The sequence below is a fragment of the Schistocerca piceifrons genome, chromosome 2 (assembly GCF_021461385.2).
Source record: "Schistocerca piceifrons isolate TAMUIC-IGC-003096 chromosome 2, iqSchPice1.1, whole genome shotgun sequence".
NCBI classification, from domain to species: Eukaryota; Metazoa; Arthropoda; class Insecta; order Orthoptera; family Acrididae; genus Schistocerca; species Schistocerca piceifrons.
Genome location: NC_060139.1, coordinates 488063518 through 488079106, shown reverse-complemented (window position 1 = coordinate 488079106; position 15589 = coordinate 488063518).

The following is a 15589-nucleotide window of genomic DNA, read 5'->3' as shown; positions in this document are numbered from 1 at the left end:
GCTGGCGGCAGTGTTCTCGCACTTCGAATGGCATCGCTGACATCGATTATAGGGTCACCATCTTTGCCTTCCGCGATCCAGGCCGGTGGTCGGGTGGTTAACGGAGAGAGAAAAGAGACAGCGGCGTGGAGTTTCGTAGGGTCGGAGGTGGCTTGTTGACGTTTACCGTGAGGCCTGTGGTACGACGCCTGTACGCTATGGGCAGGGTCAGCGAGAGATCCCGGCAGTGACTTGATGGGACCTCGGGTTTGGTATCGCGGTGGTGCACTGTTGTGTTTTGAGGCTTTTCTGCTGCGAGGGCATGTATAGGTTCTTGTTACTGGCCAATGAAATTGAGATGCGTCTATTGCGTGACGGAGGAAATGTGTGATGCTCGCCGCTGTTGCATGTGAAAACGCTTCCTCTGCCTTGTGTCTGTGCAGGAAGTTATGTGAAGTAAATAGCTGATACCACGGCGACGTCTTGGTTCACGCGCTGTTGAATATATTTCGGAATTACTGAATGGTGAAGATATCCCACGTGTGAAGCAAATGAAGCCATTTGCGCCATACTAAGGTACTGTTTTATTCTGCTTAAATCGGTGTCATTTATATGTCCTTCTTTAGTTGCAGAAGTTATAGAAGTGTGCAAACAGGGAGCTATGTGGAAAGGGATGTAAAGTTGAAACCCTTCCAATAAGTCAGTACACTCGAACTCTGTATTACTAAAGGTGCCTTTCGATACCAGCACCTTCCTCGGGTAATAAGTGTTATTCGGAGGTTCTCATGGTACTGTAAGTAATTATTATATACAAAATTGTTTATTATGATTATACTAAATTGGAGATGTAAGGTCGGTTGTGTGCCGCTGTAAATTACTATTGTCTCCTCTGTGTGGGAGCCTAGCATTGTCAGTAGCTTCAGTCATTATTCCTGTCATATTTCGAGTTTTGTATTCGCGGGATTGCTTAAGCTGACATGTTGAGTTGTAAGACCTATAAACAGGCAAGTCAAACTGAGTATTCTATGAGCTCTTTGAGCTCAAGTGGTACCTTAGTTTGTTATAGGTTAGAAGTATTTTACGTGTTATTAATATTCTACTGTTTGCTTTGTCAAAACAGGAGCTAGTTCTGTGAAGTAGTCGTTTATATTTTATTAGTGTGTTACGCATTGTGCCTTTTCATGTTAATTGTTTTTAAGAAGCTACAAATGACTGTGTATATGTTGCAAGTAGATGAAACTGACGTGTTCATGGGAGTCGTGTCCTGACAGGGTTGATAGTGGCCCTTTTTACTACGGTGCATCCGGCTATCCTCCTTCAGTACACACCGAGCGAGGCGGCGATTTTCCGTGATTTCCCTAAATCACTCCAGGCAAATGCCACGATGCTTTCTCTGAAAGGGCACGGCCGATTTCCTTTCCCGTCCTTCCCTAATCCGATGAGACCGATGACCTCGCTGTTTGGTCTCTTCCCCCAAACAATCCAATCCAAATCCTTCAGTACATTTGTCTCGCTTATATCGTTACTACGTATGTCGAGTGGAATTAGGGCTTACTGTAAACACCTTATATGTAGAAGTTAAGTGTCTCCCTTGCCAGGGCGCTAACCTTCGTGGATATAGTCGTATTCTCATCTGTAAAGATTGATAGTGTTATTCATTTGTTCTCGTCACATGTATGATTATTTATCTTGTTGAATTTCATGTCAGTAAAATGTAAGTGTTAGCGAGGTCCGAATTGGGACATTGTATTCTCCTCTTGTGGAAAGAAATTTAAGTGATTTTATTCCTTTTTAAAGTAGCTATAGATGCGTACATTTTGCCTGCGTGTTTGGTGTTTTTATGGCTTCCACGTTAATTAAAATTACAACAAAGGTAAATTTGGCAATGGAGGGTTTCGTGTATTTATTAGTTGCTAAGTGGATCCTAAGTTAAATGCAGGAACCCTATCAAGATCAGTTGTGAATACACTATCATCCACGATTATTCGCTGACTCACGATAAGCCGGCCGAAGCGTTCTCACTCCAAGGAGCCGTAACAGTGTGGTCGACTAATACTGAATGGCGCCTGATGGCTTTCCGTGAACATGGAGCGGTGAGGAAAGTGGATAGATGGAACAGTGGAGAATGGGGAATCACTGTAGCGACTATACGGGCTGCAAAAGTCGAAATCAATTGACATCGACTTCAACTTAAGGGCACTCTGTTGTGGACCGGCGCCTGGGACCAAGCATCTCATAAATGGCGAAGATGATAGACTATTCGCGAACTACTGTCTACAAAATCCATGGAAACAGGCTGAACGGCAGTGAAACCACGAATAGGTGACAAGGTGTTGCGCATCCCTTCACAAAACCCCGGAGTCGGAGAATTCCCGTTTCTGTAAAGCAGGACAGGCCGTGATCTACGTTAGATCTGATCACAGACACAGACACAAGTGCAGACACAAGTGTTCCATAACGCACCATTTGTGCACATTGGTGAGCATGAGGCTTCGCATCAGACAACCCCTATTGACTCAAAGACACCCCCAACTACGACTGTAGTGGGCATGGAATCATCGAGATTTCCTTGAGATTATTGGAACCGTGTCGCCTGTTCGAATTAATCACGTTCCTTTTTACAACACATTGATGGTTGTGTCAAGTTACACTGTCATCTAAGCGAACAGCTACTCGAAACATGCACTGCGCTACGGATACAAGCCAGTAGTAACACTATTATGCTCTGGACATTCTCCTGGGCTTCCATTGGGTTTTGTGATATTAATGGAACATACCATGACAGCTGTTAACTACATCAACATTACAGCGAACCACGTGCATCACTTCATGTTTGATGTGTTTCCGGTAGCCAATATCATCTTCAAAAAATGTTCAGATGTGTGTGAAATCTTATGGGACTTAACTGCTAAGGTCATCAGTCCCTAAGCTTACACACTACTTAACCTAAATTATCCTAAGGACAAACACACACACCCATGCCAGAGGGAGGACTCGAACCTCCGCCGGGACCAGCCGTACAGTCCATGACTGCAGCGCCTCAGACGGTTCGGCTAATCCCGCGCGGCAGTGGTATCTTCCAGCAGCGTAATTGTTTGCTCCTCAAAGGTAGAATCGTGGTCTAGGCGCATGATACCTTGATGTCTTGGACACCAAATACGCCCAGTCTGAACCCTGAGAAACACGTCTGGGACGCAATCGGCAGCGAGTTTCACACCTACAAGTCACTGGCCCGCAAGTTACGGGATTTGCGTGACCTATGCGTAGACAACTTATGACACATACCACCGGAAACCTATCAAGGACTTGTCCAATTCATGTCAAGCAGAACTGCTGCTCATTGCGTTCGAAAGGCGCATCAAAAAGACTATTAACAGGTCCTCGTAATATTTTCCCCTCATCAGTTTATACTTGGCACATGACAAAGTTCACTGTCGCTATTTTTTCCACTTCGTGAGAAACATAAAACATGACATTCTGGTGTTCGCAGGCGCAGAAGCGACAGGGTGTCTCCTTACAGAGCCTCAGGTTTCGACACTCCCGCACTATCAGCAGCAGGGCTTACGTGGTGGCCTATTTCCGTCTGATGCAGATGGCATGCTCCCGTTTTATCTGACAAGGGCTCGGGCGCCGGGTTATCTGCTGACAGACCGAGCGTCCATATTGTGGAGTCGCCGGCCTGGTTCGCACGTCAGCAGTGACGCTTGTCACATCGTACTCACTTCTGCAGCGTGTCGTTAAAACCTGTGCGCTTCCCATATGTGTACGTAAAGCTACCCCCCATCCTGATCGTTTGCTCGAACTCAGCAGTCCTTTACCTACCTAGCTAGCTGATATCTGAAAGGACTTGATCACACAGTTACAAGAGGACTATGCGTGGACGCCTAACCCTGACATAAGCTGGCACTTTTAAATTTAAGAAATCATTGGCAGATAGAAAATTCTAGGACTGATAGAGGACTAAGTCACAAGTGCCTGGCAAAAGGTTCTTCGAACCCCCATCAGACTACTTCTCTACCATTCCACTCTCTAATAAAGCGTGGGAAAAATGAACTCTTAAACTTTCTGTACGAGCTCTGATTTCTCTTGTTTTATTACGATGATCATTTCTCCCTATGTAGACTAGCTACAATGAAATATTTTAACTTTCAGAGGAGAAAGTTGATGATTGAAATCTCGTTAAAAGATCTCACCGAAACGAAAAACACCTTTGTTTTAGTGGTTGCCTTCCCAACTCCCTCATCATATCCATGACACTCTCAGCCCGCTTTCGTGATAATATAAAACGAGCTGCCCTTCGTTAAACTTTTTTGATGTCCTCCGCGAATTCTATCTGGTAAGGATCCCACACAGCACTGCAGTACTACAGCTGGGGGCGAATAAGCGTAATGTAAGCAGTCTCATTAGTAGACCTGTTGTGGCTTCTAAGTGTTCTGTCAATAAAAGATAGTTTTTGGTTTGCCTTCTCCACAACGTTATCTATGTGACCGTTCCAGCTTAAGTTGTTCGCAATTGTAATTAAGAGGTATTTAGTCGAACTGACAGCATTTAAATCTGTGTGATTATTCTTGTAACCGAATTTTAGCGGACTCCTTTTTGTACTCATGTGGATGACCTCACACTTTTCCTTAGTAAGAGAGAATTGGCACTCTCCGCATAATACAGATATCTCGTCTAAGTCATTTTGCAATTGGTTTTGATTTTCTGATGACTTTACTAGACGGCAAATTACAGTATAATCTGTAACAAATCTAAGAGTGCCGCTCGGATTGTCTCCTGAAGCGTTTATGTTCGAGATTAATTCCAGAAGTACGGTCACCTATTTTTTATAAGTACATAGACCTATTTATTCCTACAATGGTTTACGTCAGTTTACAGTTTGAACATTTAGCTTTTTTTAGACATAATCACCATTTCTGTCGATGCATTTTTGTAGACGCTGTGGCAGTTTTTGTATGCCGATGTCATACCAGCTCGCCGCCATGCCTCTTCTTTCACCTCGTCGTCGGAGCTGAATCGCTGGGATCACAGTTAACGCTGACAGGTACTGTGAGACTCTGAAAAAACTCAAACGGGCAATTCAGAACCGGAGAAGAGGAATGTTGAGCAAGGGCGTAGACATTCTCCATGACAACGCTCGCCCACACATCGCTCGGCAAACCGTTGCTCTCCTGTAACAGTTTCAGTGGAACATAATCACCATCCCACCCTATAGTCCTGACTTGACGCCCAATGACTATCACCTGTTCCCTAGGTTAAAAGAACATTTGGCCGGAAAGCTATCAGATCCGACGACGAGGTGAAAGAAGAGGTTCATAACTTTCTGAACAGTATGGCGGCGAGCTGGTATGACATAGGCATACAAAACTGCCATAGCGTCTACAAAAATGCATCGACAGAAATGGTGATTATGTCGAAAAATAGTTTAAATGATCAAGCTGTAAACTGATGTGAACCATTGTAGAAATAAATAGGTCCATGTACTTATAATAAGAGACCTTACTTTTGGGATTACGCTCGTATATTACGAACAGCAGAGGGCCTATAAAACTACCTTGGGGAACCAAAATATTGCTTCTGTTTCACTTGGTTATTTTCCACCCATTACTATGTATTATGAACTTTCTGACAGGAAGCCACAAATCCAGTAGCACAACTGAAGTGATACTCCATATGCACACAATTTGAGTCTTAGATTTGTTGGAAGAATTCTGGGAAAGTGCAACGCACCTGTAGAGGAAATTGCACACAGCAGAGAGACCAGGTCTATTGTTCCAGAGTCCTTTTAAGGTAGGCATGACGATAGAAGTCGAACGAATCAAGAGACGCACTAAAGGATCGCAACATATCGGTGTAACCCATATGGAACTGTAACACAAATCGTGGACCTTAAAAGGGAATCTTTGAAGAAGACGTGGTTATCACGAAATCCTGCAAGGTAAATTTAGAAGCCGCGTATTCGTAGAATGCTGTGGGACAATTACTCTGCCACCGTCGTACAGAGATTATGAGACTGACGAGTAAAGAGGCATGTGGACTGCAGTGTTTCCCCCGAGCTATACGTGAACGGAATAGGACAGAAGAGCGATAATAGTGATATGAAATACCCACCATTATACACTGTACTATGGCTTTCGGAGTGTTAGTGTAGATGCCCGGTTGCAATCACTTCTACCGAAACATACCACAGGTGAACGCACATTAGAGTTGAGCTGCATACTTGCATGAGACTGTTGTAGCCGCATAACGGTACCACCGGTGTAGGGTTCGGAGAGGGGTGCTGGCATTATAAATGACTTTGCAAAGTCAATTTGAATAAACAGCGGAAGCATGGCGCAGAGGGCGCAGCGTGGCGCGGCGGAGTTGGGGCGCGAGTTTCTTGCTTAGGGCGAGGGTAAGAGGATGGGCGGAGAGCGAGGCCTAGTTGCTAATTCAGCGGCCGCGTTCTGCCGACGGCAATCCCGGGCCGGCAAGCACGCGCCGGCCGCTGCAAAACAGGTGACCCCGCAGCGGCCGGCCGCCGAGTTAACGGGCGCAGCCGCCAGCTGCCTGCACCAGCGTACAGGCTTGCCGTGTCTTACTGTAAATACTTCTGTATCCAAGCAATCGACTGCACCATGCCGAGTAAAGCAGCCAATCACTAGCGCAAACATCAACAGCTGATCTTTAAGGCTTATTCATTACCTGACAGCCTATACTCATGGATGAACGATACTCAAATTGACTACAGGTCACTGTACTAATACACTGAAGAGCCAAAAAAACTGGTGCACTTGCTTAATATCGTGTAGGGTCCCTGCGAGCACGCAGAAGTGCCGCAACACGACGTGGCATGGACTCAACTGATGTCTGAAGCAGTGCTGGAGGGAAAGGACACCATGAATCCTACAGGGCTGTCCATAAATCCATAAGAGTACGAGTCGGTGGAGATCTCATATGAGCAGCACGTTATGCTCAATAACGTCTGGGGAGTTTGGTGGCCAGCGAAAGTGTTTAAACTGAGAAGAGTGTTGCTGGAGCCAGTCTGTAGCAATTCTCGACGCGTGGGGTGTCGCATTGTCCTGCAGGAATTACCCAAGTCCGTCGGAATGCACAATGGATGTGAATGGATGCAGGTGACTAGACAGGATGCCTACGTACGTGTCACCTGTCAGAGTCGTGTCCAGAAGTATCAGGGGTCCCATATCATTCCAACTGCACCATTACAGAGACTCCACCAGCTTGAAGAGTCCACTGCTGACGTGCAGGGTCCATTGATTCATGAGGTTGTCTCCATACTCGTATATGTCCATCCGCTCTATGCAATTTGAAGCGATATTCGTCCGATGAGGCAGCATGTTTCGTCACAAACAGACCAATGTCCGTATTGACGAGCCCAGGTGAGGAGTAAAGCTTTGTGTTGTGCAGTCACCAAGGGTACACGAGTGGGCCTTCGGTCCCGAAAGCCCATATCGAAGGTGTTTCGCCGAATGTTTAGCACCCTGGCACTTGTTGATGGACCAGTACTGAAATCTGCAGCAGTTTGCGGAAGGGTTGCACTTCTCTCACGTTCAACCGTTCTCTTCAGTTCAGGATCTTTTACTGGCCACAACGATGTCGGAAATTTGTTGTTTTACAGGATTCGTGATATTCATTGTACACTCGTGAAATGGTCGTGCGGGATGATCACCTCCTAGATGCTGTGTCCCATCGCTCGTGTGCCGGCTACAAAACCACTTTCAAACTCACTTAAATCCTGATAATCTGCCATTGCAGCAGCAGTTATCAATCTAACAACTGCGGCATACTCTTTTTGTCTCTTATAGGCGTTGCCGACCGCAGCGTCGAATTCTGCCTGTTTAGGTATCTCTGCATCTCAAAATGCCTATACCAGTTTCTTTGGCTCTTCAGTGTATTTAGTTTTTGTTAACAGATAAGTAACAGATTAACTATTTCGCCGCTGGTACCCTGAGTTCTCGATTAATTACTCAAACACGGCACTAACAAATGTAACAGCACTGCAAGTTCTGCTACATTCCACTGTTATACACGGTCCAGCCTTATTAATGTGACCACTGGCTGTGTTCGACGTCAGCTTCAATAACCACTCACACACGGCAGCTGGCAGCACTAGCAGTGAAGGGTATACAAATCGTGTAGTGGATATGCGGAGAACAGTGCAATCGTTGACATAATACGGAAACGGAGCGATTTATCTGACGTCAAACGGGCATTGGCTCTTGGGCCAAGGGAGGAAGCATTTCCGAAACGGCTAAGTTTCTAAAACGATCGTTTCAGCACCTTCCAGAATTTCATTGAATCTCTTCATGCACGTCTCGCGCTGCAAAGAGTGGATATTCAGGCTTTTGACTGATGGTCACATTAATGTGGCTGGATAGTGTATGAGAAGCAATAACTAGGCCAAGGAACTGGGAAAGAAAAAGGAAAACAAATCGTAGGAAGTAGAGGACGGCAGTGGAGTGCGGATGTCGGGATAGGGATGGTGTAAACTGTGCTATTGTGTGTGTGTGTGTGTGTGTGTGTGTGTGTGTGTGTGTGTGTGTGTGTCAGAGAGAGAGAGGGAGAGAGAGAGAGAGAGAGAGAGAGAGAGAGAGAGAGAGAGAGATAGAGATAGATAAGCATCAACTATTATGAAATCACAGAAGCACATCACCGTTATATCACTAAAACAGAATGTATTAGATAATGACTGTTTTTAATATTAGTAGTATACGAGGGCGTGCTGAAAAGTAAACCTTCCGAATTTTAATGTGATAATTCTTAAAGCTTTTTAAATTGAACCAATGTTATTAACGTTCTACATCTTTGTTCTTGGTGTCCACACATATACAGTCGTCTGCCGCTAGACCAGTGGTCATCAAGCTGCTATTGCTCAAGAGCCAATCCTGACGATATAGAGCGGCACCTCGGAACAAGTATGTAGCGATCTTGTAACTGATTGGTGAGATACATAAATTATATGTTATGAGCGCCCAAGAGACTAGCTACTAAGGGCGCGATGATTTGGCATGGCCTCGAAGTACTGATCGTTAAAATCGGTACGATTCGAAACACTTTGTGTCGACCGTTCTCTGTTTAAGATTGCTGCCACCGTCAAAGATTTCAGAAGTTATACAGCGGTTGATTAATTGATTAATAGCAGTAACCGTACTTATATTTAAACGCATTATGCAGTATTAGACACGATCACAAATGCTTACTATGTCTTTTGAACGTCATTTTTCTTCTACTCGTTGTGTTATAAGCATTACAACAGCCGTAATTTAATTTCATATTCCTTGCTTCAGATATGTACCGCGTTTCAACATGGCCGTCTCTATAATGTGCATTCACGAATCCATGTTACTTCCAGCTAAAATGTGTACCATAGCAACTGATCCGTACGACGCACTCAGCCCATTAGTTGTTAACAGAGGAAGAGAAACTAGAAAGTACTCTTCCTATCACGTTCCTTCAGCCTACAACGACATCTGCCTCATCACCCAGCTTCACCTCTGTGGCAGCCGCCCGACTTTCCGCATAATTCCTCCAGTATATTTTTGATTCGACGAAGGAGTCAGATGCAGCCAACAGTTGAAAATCGTCGGTATTTATTCTTTACTAGTTCATAAACTATCCTTTTTCAGAAGCTATTAAACATTATCACCTGTTACAAATGGGAATTTAAATTCGATATTGGTAAAGAACGATTACTTACCGTTCGCGACTGTTTGCTCTAACTGACCACTTTGTCGAATAAAATTGTTGTTTAAATGCTGACTATGGTCAGCCACGTTTATCTTACTAACATCGTCCACCTGCGCAACAAATCCATCAACCTTTGTACAACTGCCAAGTCGACCGCTGGTAATGCGACTGTGAAATGGAAATGCGAAGGAACAGCCACAGCTACACTAAAAACCAGGCAGAGCTAATGTACTAACGGACAGGGACCGTCGAAAATTGCGGAGGATGGTTGCAAAAAAAGAGATGAAATCAACGAAACGAATCACTCGTCAGTTCCAAAATGCTACCAGCAGCATAATGACCGTGCGTAGGGAGTTAAAAACTATGGTCTAAGGTGTATAAGAGTAGAGCTGTTCCTCTAAGTCACACATTTCTGTAGTCGGTGCTAAGTGACGCTTGGTGTGAAGAGCGAGGCACTGGTCAGTGGACGACTCCAATGGAGTGATTTGGAGTGAAAAATTGCACTGCACGCTGTAGCAGTCCGATGGAAGGAATTGGATCTGGCGAATACCTGGAGAACGTTACCAGCTATCAAGTGTAGTGCCAACAGTCAAGTAAGGAGGAGTTGGTATTACGCTACAGGGGCGGGAGAGTTTTTCGAGGTTGGTTGCTTGATTTGGAGGAGGGGACCAAACAGCTATGTCATCGGTGTGGGGAAGGATGGGAAAAGAAGTGGGCCGTGCTCTTTCGAAGTAACAATCCCAGGATTTTCCTGATTTAGGGAAATCATGGAAAACCTAAATCGGGATGGACAGACGGATGTTTCAACCGTCGTCCTCTCGATTGCGAGTCCAGTATGCTAATAACTGCACCACCTCGCTCGGTGTGGTTTCCGTGGTTAGTATTATATACTGCGTAAAGTATAGAGCAACAGTTCAGAGATGATTCATTGTATCAGGATAACAGTGAACGCTCTCATAAAGAAGAATCTTTGAGGCAATGGTTAGTGGACAATCACATTCCTGAGACGGACTGGCCTGCCTAGAGTACCGACCCGGACCAATGAAAGGCGTATGCAGCGTCGACTTCCCGTATGTCCGACATTACCTCCTCCGGTTTTGGGTCCTGAGAAAAAATATGGACCGCCATTCCTGACCATGGCAGAGTTCAAGCAGTATAAAGGTGAAAGGTGGACAAATCCCATGTTAACTCCACTAATAGCGGTCCAGCCGGCCGTGGTGGCCGTGTGGTCCTAGGCGCTGCAGTCCGGAACCACGGGACTGCTACGGTCGCAGGTTCGAATCCTGCCTTGGGCATGGATGTGTGTGATGTCCTTAGGTTAGTTAGGTTTAAGTAGTTCTAAGTTCTAGGGGACTGATGACAGAAGTCCCATAGTGCTCAGATCCATTTGAACCATTTGAATAGCGGTCCGGATACTTTTTATCAGATAGCGTACATACACAGCAAATCACCGTGAGGTGCGTGGCAGAAGGTACTTAACATGGTACACACTTCAAAAAAAAGGTTTGCATCACCCCGGTTCCCAGAACTCATGAAGATAGACGTTGACTGTGGATATTGTATCACAGACATTGTCCCTTTGACTGTTCAGAGATGTCACTAAACCGCACAAAGACGTAAACAACCATCAATGAGCAGCCCCTATTAGACGGAAGGGGTCCGACAGCCTATCAGTTCCAGTCATCCCACCAGGAAGGAGGTACACGGCTCGTATTGTCTGTAGTTCAACCGTGCCTAGACCGTTAATACCGCGGTTCGATCGCGTCCACATTTTAGCTTGGTGCCAGGAAGGGCACTCAAGAAGGGAAGTGTCGAGGCGTCTCGGAGTGAACCAAAGCGATGTTGTTCGGACATGGAGGAGATACAGAGAGACAGGAACTGTCGATGACATGCCTCGCTCAGGCCGCCCAAGGACTACCACTGCAGTGGATGACCGCTACCTACGGAGTATGGCTCGGAGGAACCCTGACAGCAACGCCACCATGTTGAATAATGCTTTTCGTGCAGCCACAGGTCGTCGTGTTACGACTCAAACTGTGCGAAATAGGCTGCATGATGCGCATCTTCACTCTAGACGACCATGGCAAGATCCATCTTTGCAACCACGACACCATGCAGCGCGGTACAGATGGGCCTAACAACATGTCAAATGGATCGCTCAGGATTGGCATCACGCTCTCTTCACTGATGGTTGTCGCATATCCCTTCAACAGACTGTCGTCGGAGTAGTGTTTAGAGGCAATCCGGTCAGATTGAACGCCTTAGACACACTGTCCAACGATTGCAGCAAGGTGGAGGTTCGCTGCTGTTTTGTGGTGGCATTATGTGGGGCCGACGTACGCCGCTGGTAGTCATGGAAGGCGCCGTAACGACTGTATTATACGTGAACGCCATTTTACGACCGATAGTGCAACCATATCGGCAGCATATTCGCGGGGCATTCGTCTTCATGGACGACAATTTGCGCACCCATCGTACATATCTTGTGAATGATTTCCTTCAGGATAACGACATCGCTCGACTAGAGTGACCAGCATGTTCTCCAGACATGAACACTATCTAACATGTCTTGGATAGATTGAAAAGAGATTTTTACGGACGACGTGACCCACAAACCACTCTGAGGAATCTACGCCGAATCGCCCTGGAAGAGTGGAACCATCTGGACTAACAGTGTCTTGATGAACTTGGGGATAGTATGCCACGACGAATACAGGCATGTATCAATGCAAGAAGACGTGTATCTGGGTAGTAGAGGTACCGGTGTGTACAGCAATCTGGACCACCACTTCTGAAGGTCTCGCTGTATAGTTTTTACAACACGCAATGTGTGATTTTCATAAGCAATAAAAAGGGCGGAAATGATGTTTATGTTGATCTCTATTCCAATTTTCTATACAGATTCCGGAACTCTCGGGACCGAGGTGATGCAGAACTTTTTTTGATATGTGCAGTACGTATTAGATTTTCGTGCTGTCCCAATCGTGTCCGCAGTGACAGAAAAAAATGTTCAAATGTGTGTGAAATCTTATGGGACGTAACTACTAAGGTCATCAGTCCCTAAGCTTACACACTACTTAACCTAAATTATCCTAGGAAAAACACACACACCCACGCCCGAGGGAGGACTCGAACCTCCGCCGGGGCCGGGACGAGCCGCACAGTCCATGACTGCAGCGCCTTAGACCGCTCGGATAATCCCGCGTGGCGCAGTGACAGAAGAATGATTGCTTAAGTATCTCTGTGCGTGCTGTAATTCCTGGTAAAACATGTTAGCAACAATGTGTAGGGAGACGACAACGCAGGATACCACGACATAATGCGAGTGTCCAAAAAGCTTTGTAGTAATCGACAACAGCCACTAAATAGTACTGTTGGCGTAGTCTTCAGTCCACAGACTGGTTTGATGCACCAAAGCCATGTACCTAATATAAATTTTAGTAAACCGGTACTCGAAGGCTACCACCCATCAAACGATTCTGACAGCGTTTACACTATCAGACAGGTCAGGGACGAAGGCAGCAATTCGGCATTGCGCCGGCAGGCAGCAGCTCTCGAGAGTGCGGCTAATCCCTGCGCTCTTTTGGTAGCGGCTCGTAATCCGGGTCAGCCGCCTCGGGTGGGCATGAATAATGCAGGCACACGGACGTCGGCCAAACTGGCGGACAACAGACGGCGCTGGCTGCTATCACAGTGCTGGCTGGCGGTGGCAGTGGCGACGCACTCCAGAAGCGACCGCTGCGTCGCCTCCGACGGTCCCCGAGTGATTAAGCTTTCAGGAGGGGCCGTCGCGCTAAGCTGACACTAGGCGGCTTCGGTGGGTTGCCTTTTAGCGGCGCTCCTTCGAGCTCACAATCTCGGGGCAGTTCTGCAAATGTGCGTGTACTCTCCAACCACTTGCGGCTTAACGACTCCGAGGCACTGTCACCACCTTAATTACGTTGCTGGCCTTTGAAAATTGCAATACCGTTAACTGTAGCACAAAACAACATTTTAGGTATTGTTACGGCGTAAAGTCAATCGCCGGCACGCCAGTCGGGAATAACAGGGAACAGAAGGCTGTGAGAAAAAGTCAGCCAATCGCACGCTGACCGACGCCCTTCCAAGACGACAACGTGACAGCAGCGGCCTCTATGTGAAAAGGATATAAACGCCGCGACCGACAGGTGACGGCCCACTTCAATAGCAGCTACAAGATTAGCGACTTTGATATCAGCGTCAACATTAGGCACTTCGATCGCTGTTCAGGAAAGACTTTTGTCAGCTGGAGATCAGCAGTCACTGCGACACACCTGTGTAATTGCGAAAGTTACGTATCGCAATTTTCTTATTGTAATAAAACTCATTAATACGAGCTGTTTGATTGTTCTACAGTGGTTCTAGCTCGTCTGGGCATTGAGTCAAACTGAACTTGGATGGCAGGTAGGGGTCACCTCTCCACGCTTCTTGAAATCTATTCAATATCTATCAATCTTAGTGGCTGATAAGTGGTGGTTTGCCAGTCTCTCAGGAAGCCAGGACCAGGTGTTTCAGTGAGAGAGAAATCTGGGGAATGTATTCGCCATGACAAAGGTTGAGATAGATCAGGACAGTGAGGGTACTGTACAGTCTTGCATTATTTCGTCGACAGATAACAACACGAAGATCTCCAACACGAAGCACAGCCAATGGCCTTAACACATCAGAAACGCAAAACGTGGTGTCCAAATTGCCAGCTATCTGATCCAACTGACGTGTTGTTGAGTAGCATCTTATACCATCATGCCACGTGCTGGGTCCTCATGAAAATGAATACAATCTGGCAAGGTTCATTCCACAAGGATTCTCTCCAAACTCTTCCTTTTTTCTGGGATGATACCTCGCAAAACTATATTCGAATGTATTCCACTTGACAAACTATTTGAGTGTTTTTAAGAAATGCAGTTATGTCAGTGAGATAAACTAAGCTATGTTTTGGGTTTAATTCTCCAAGTACTACATCCAGCAACTTCTATATGGTGCATTTGGGGAACAAACGACGATCTGTGATATTGGTAATGACTATAAATATCTCCGTGGTATTGACGATATTATCTGAGTAGCAAATTTTGACTAGGAGCGATGGGTATGCCTATGATCTTTTAACGTTGTTCAGCTGATGATGCGGCCTGAAGCCGAGAAACCGGTCGTGTTTTAATATAAAACAATGTTACCAGCTGTAAGTGGAGTTCATGACAGTCATTTAACAAAACAATTTTACGGTTCGTGCCGTGTCCGCAACGACACAGTACAATCATCAAAACCCCATTTAAAATTCACACTCTATAATTAAAGCTCTAGTCTGAGCCGGTCCGCTATCGGTATTCAAACATACCGAGGCCGTGTCTCTTGGCAGCGGCTTGCCCGGCGTCTTCAAAGGCGGCAGTGGGTCGAACGATGAGGCTTTAAAGCGCCGTAAGCGGAACGGCTCATGGAATGTGTCTAATTACACCGCCGCCATGTTTTAGATATAGAGAAGTACGAACGGGTTGGGGGTGACAAATTGAACACCAAATTTTATGACCTTCACGTCCTTCCCGACTACCGTATCAAGTTGACCATCAGCTTTCTTCAGGATAGGAAGATAACAGTTAAGATACAAGGAGAACGCTCCAGTCTCAAACACCTTTCGGAGAGTATTCCACAGGGATCGGTTTTTGTCACCATCTTTCTTTGTCATCTATGTTACCGAGCTTCCAGTTCTGTTTGCAAGTGGTGCTTTCCCAGTTTGCTGATAAGGTTTTGTTGATGAGTAGCCGACGAGTCACTGGTTTCATCAACCACCTCCAGTGACAACTGACGTTAACTGAACTAAAACTGAACAAAGTTCTATTAAACTGAATGCAGAAAAGACGAAGGCCGTGATATTTAAATAAAGACGCCCCGAACTCCGTGATCGCCTGAT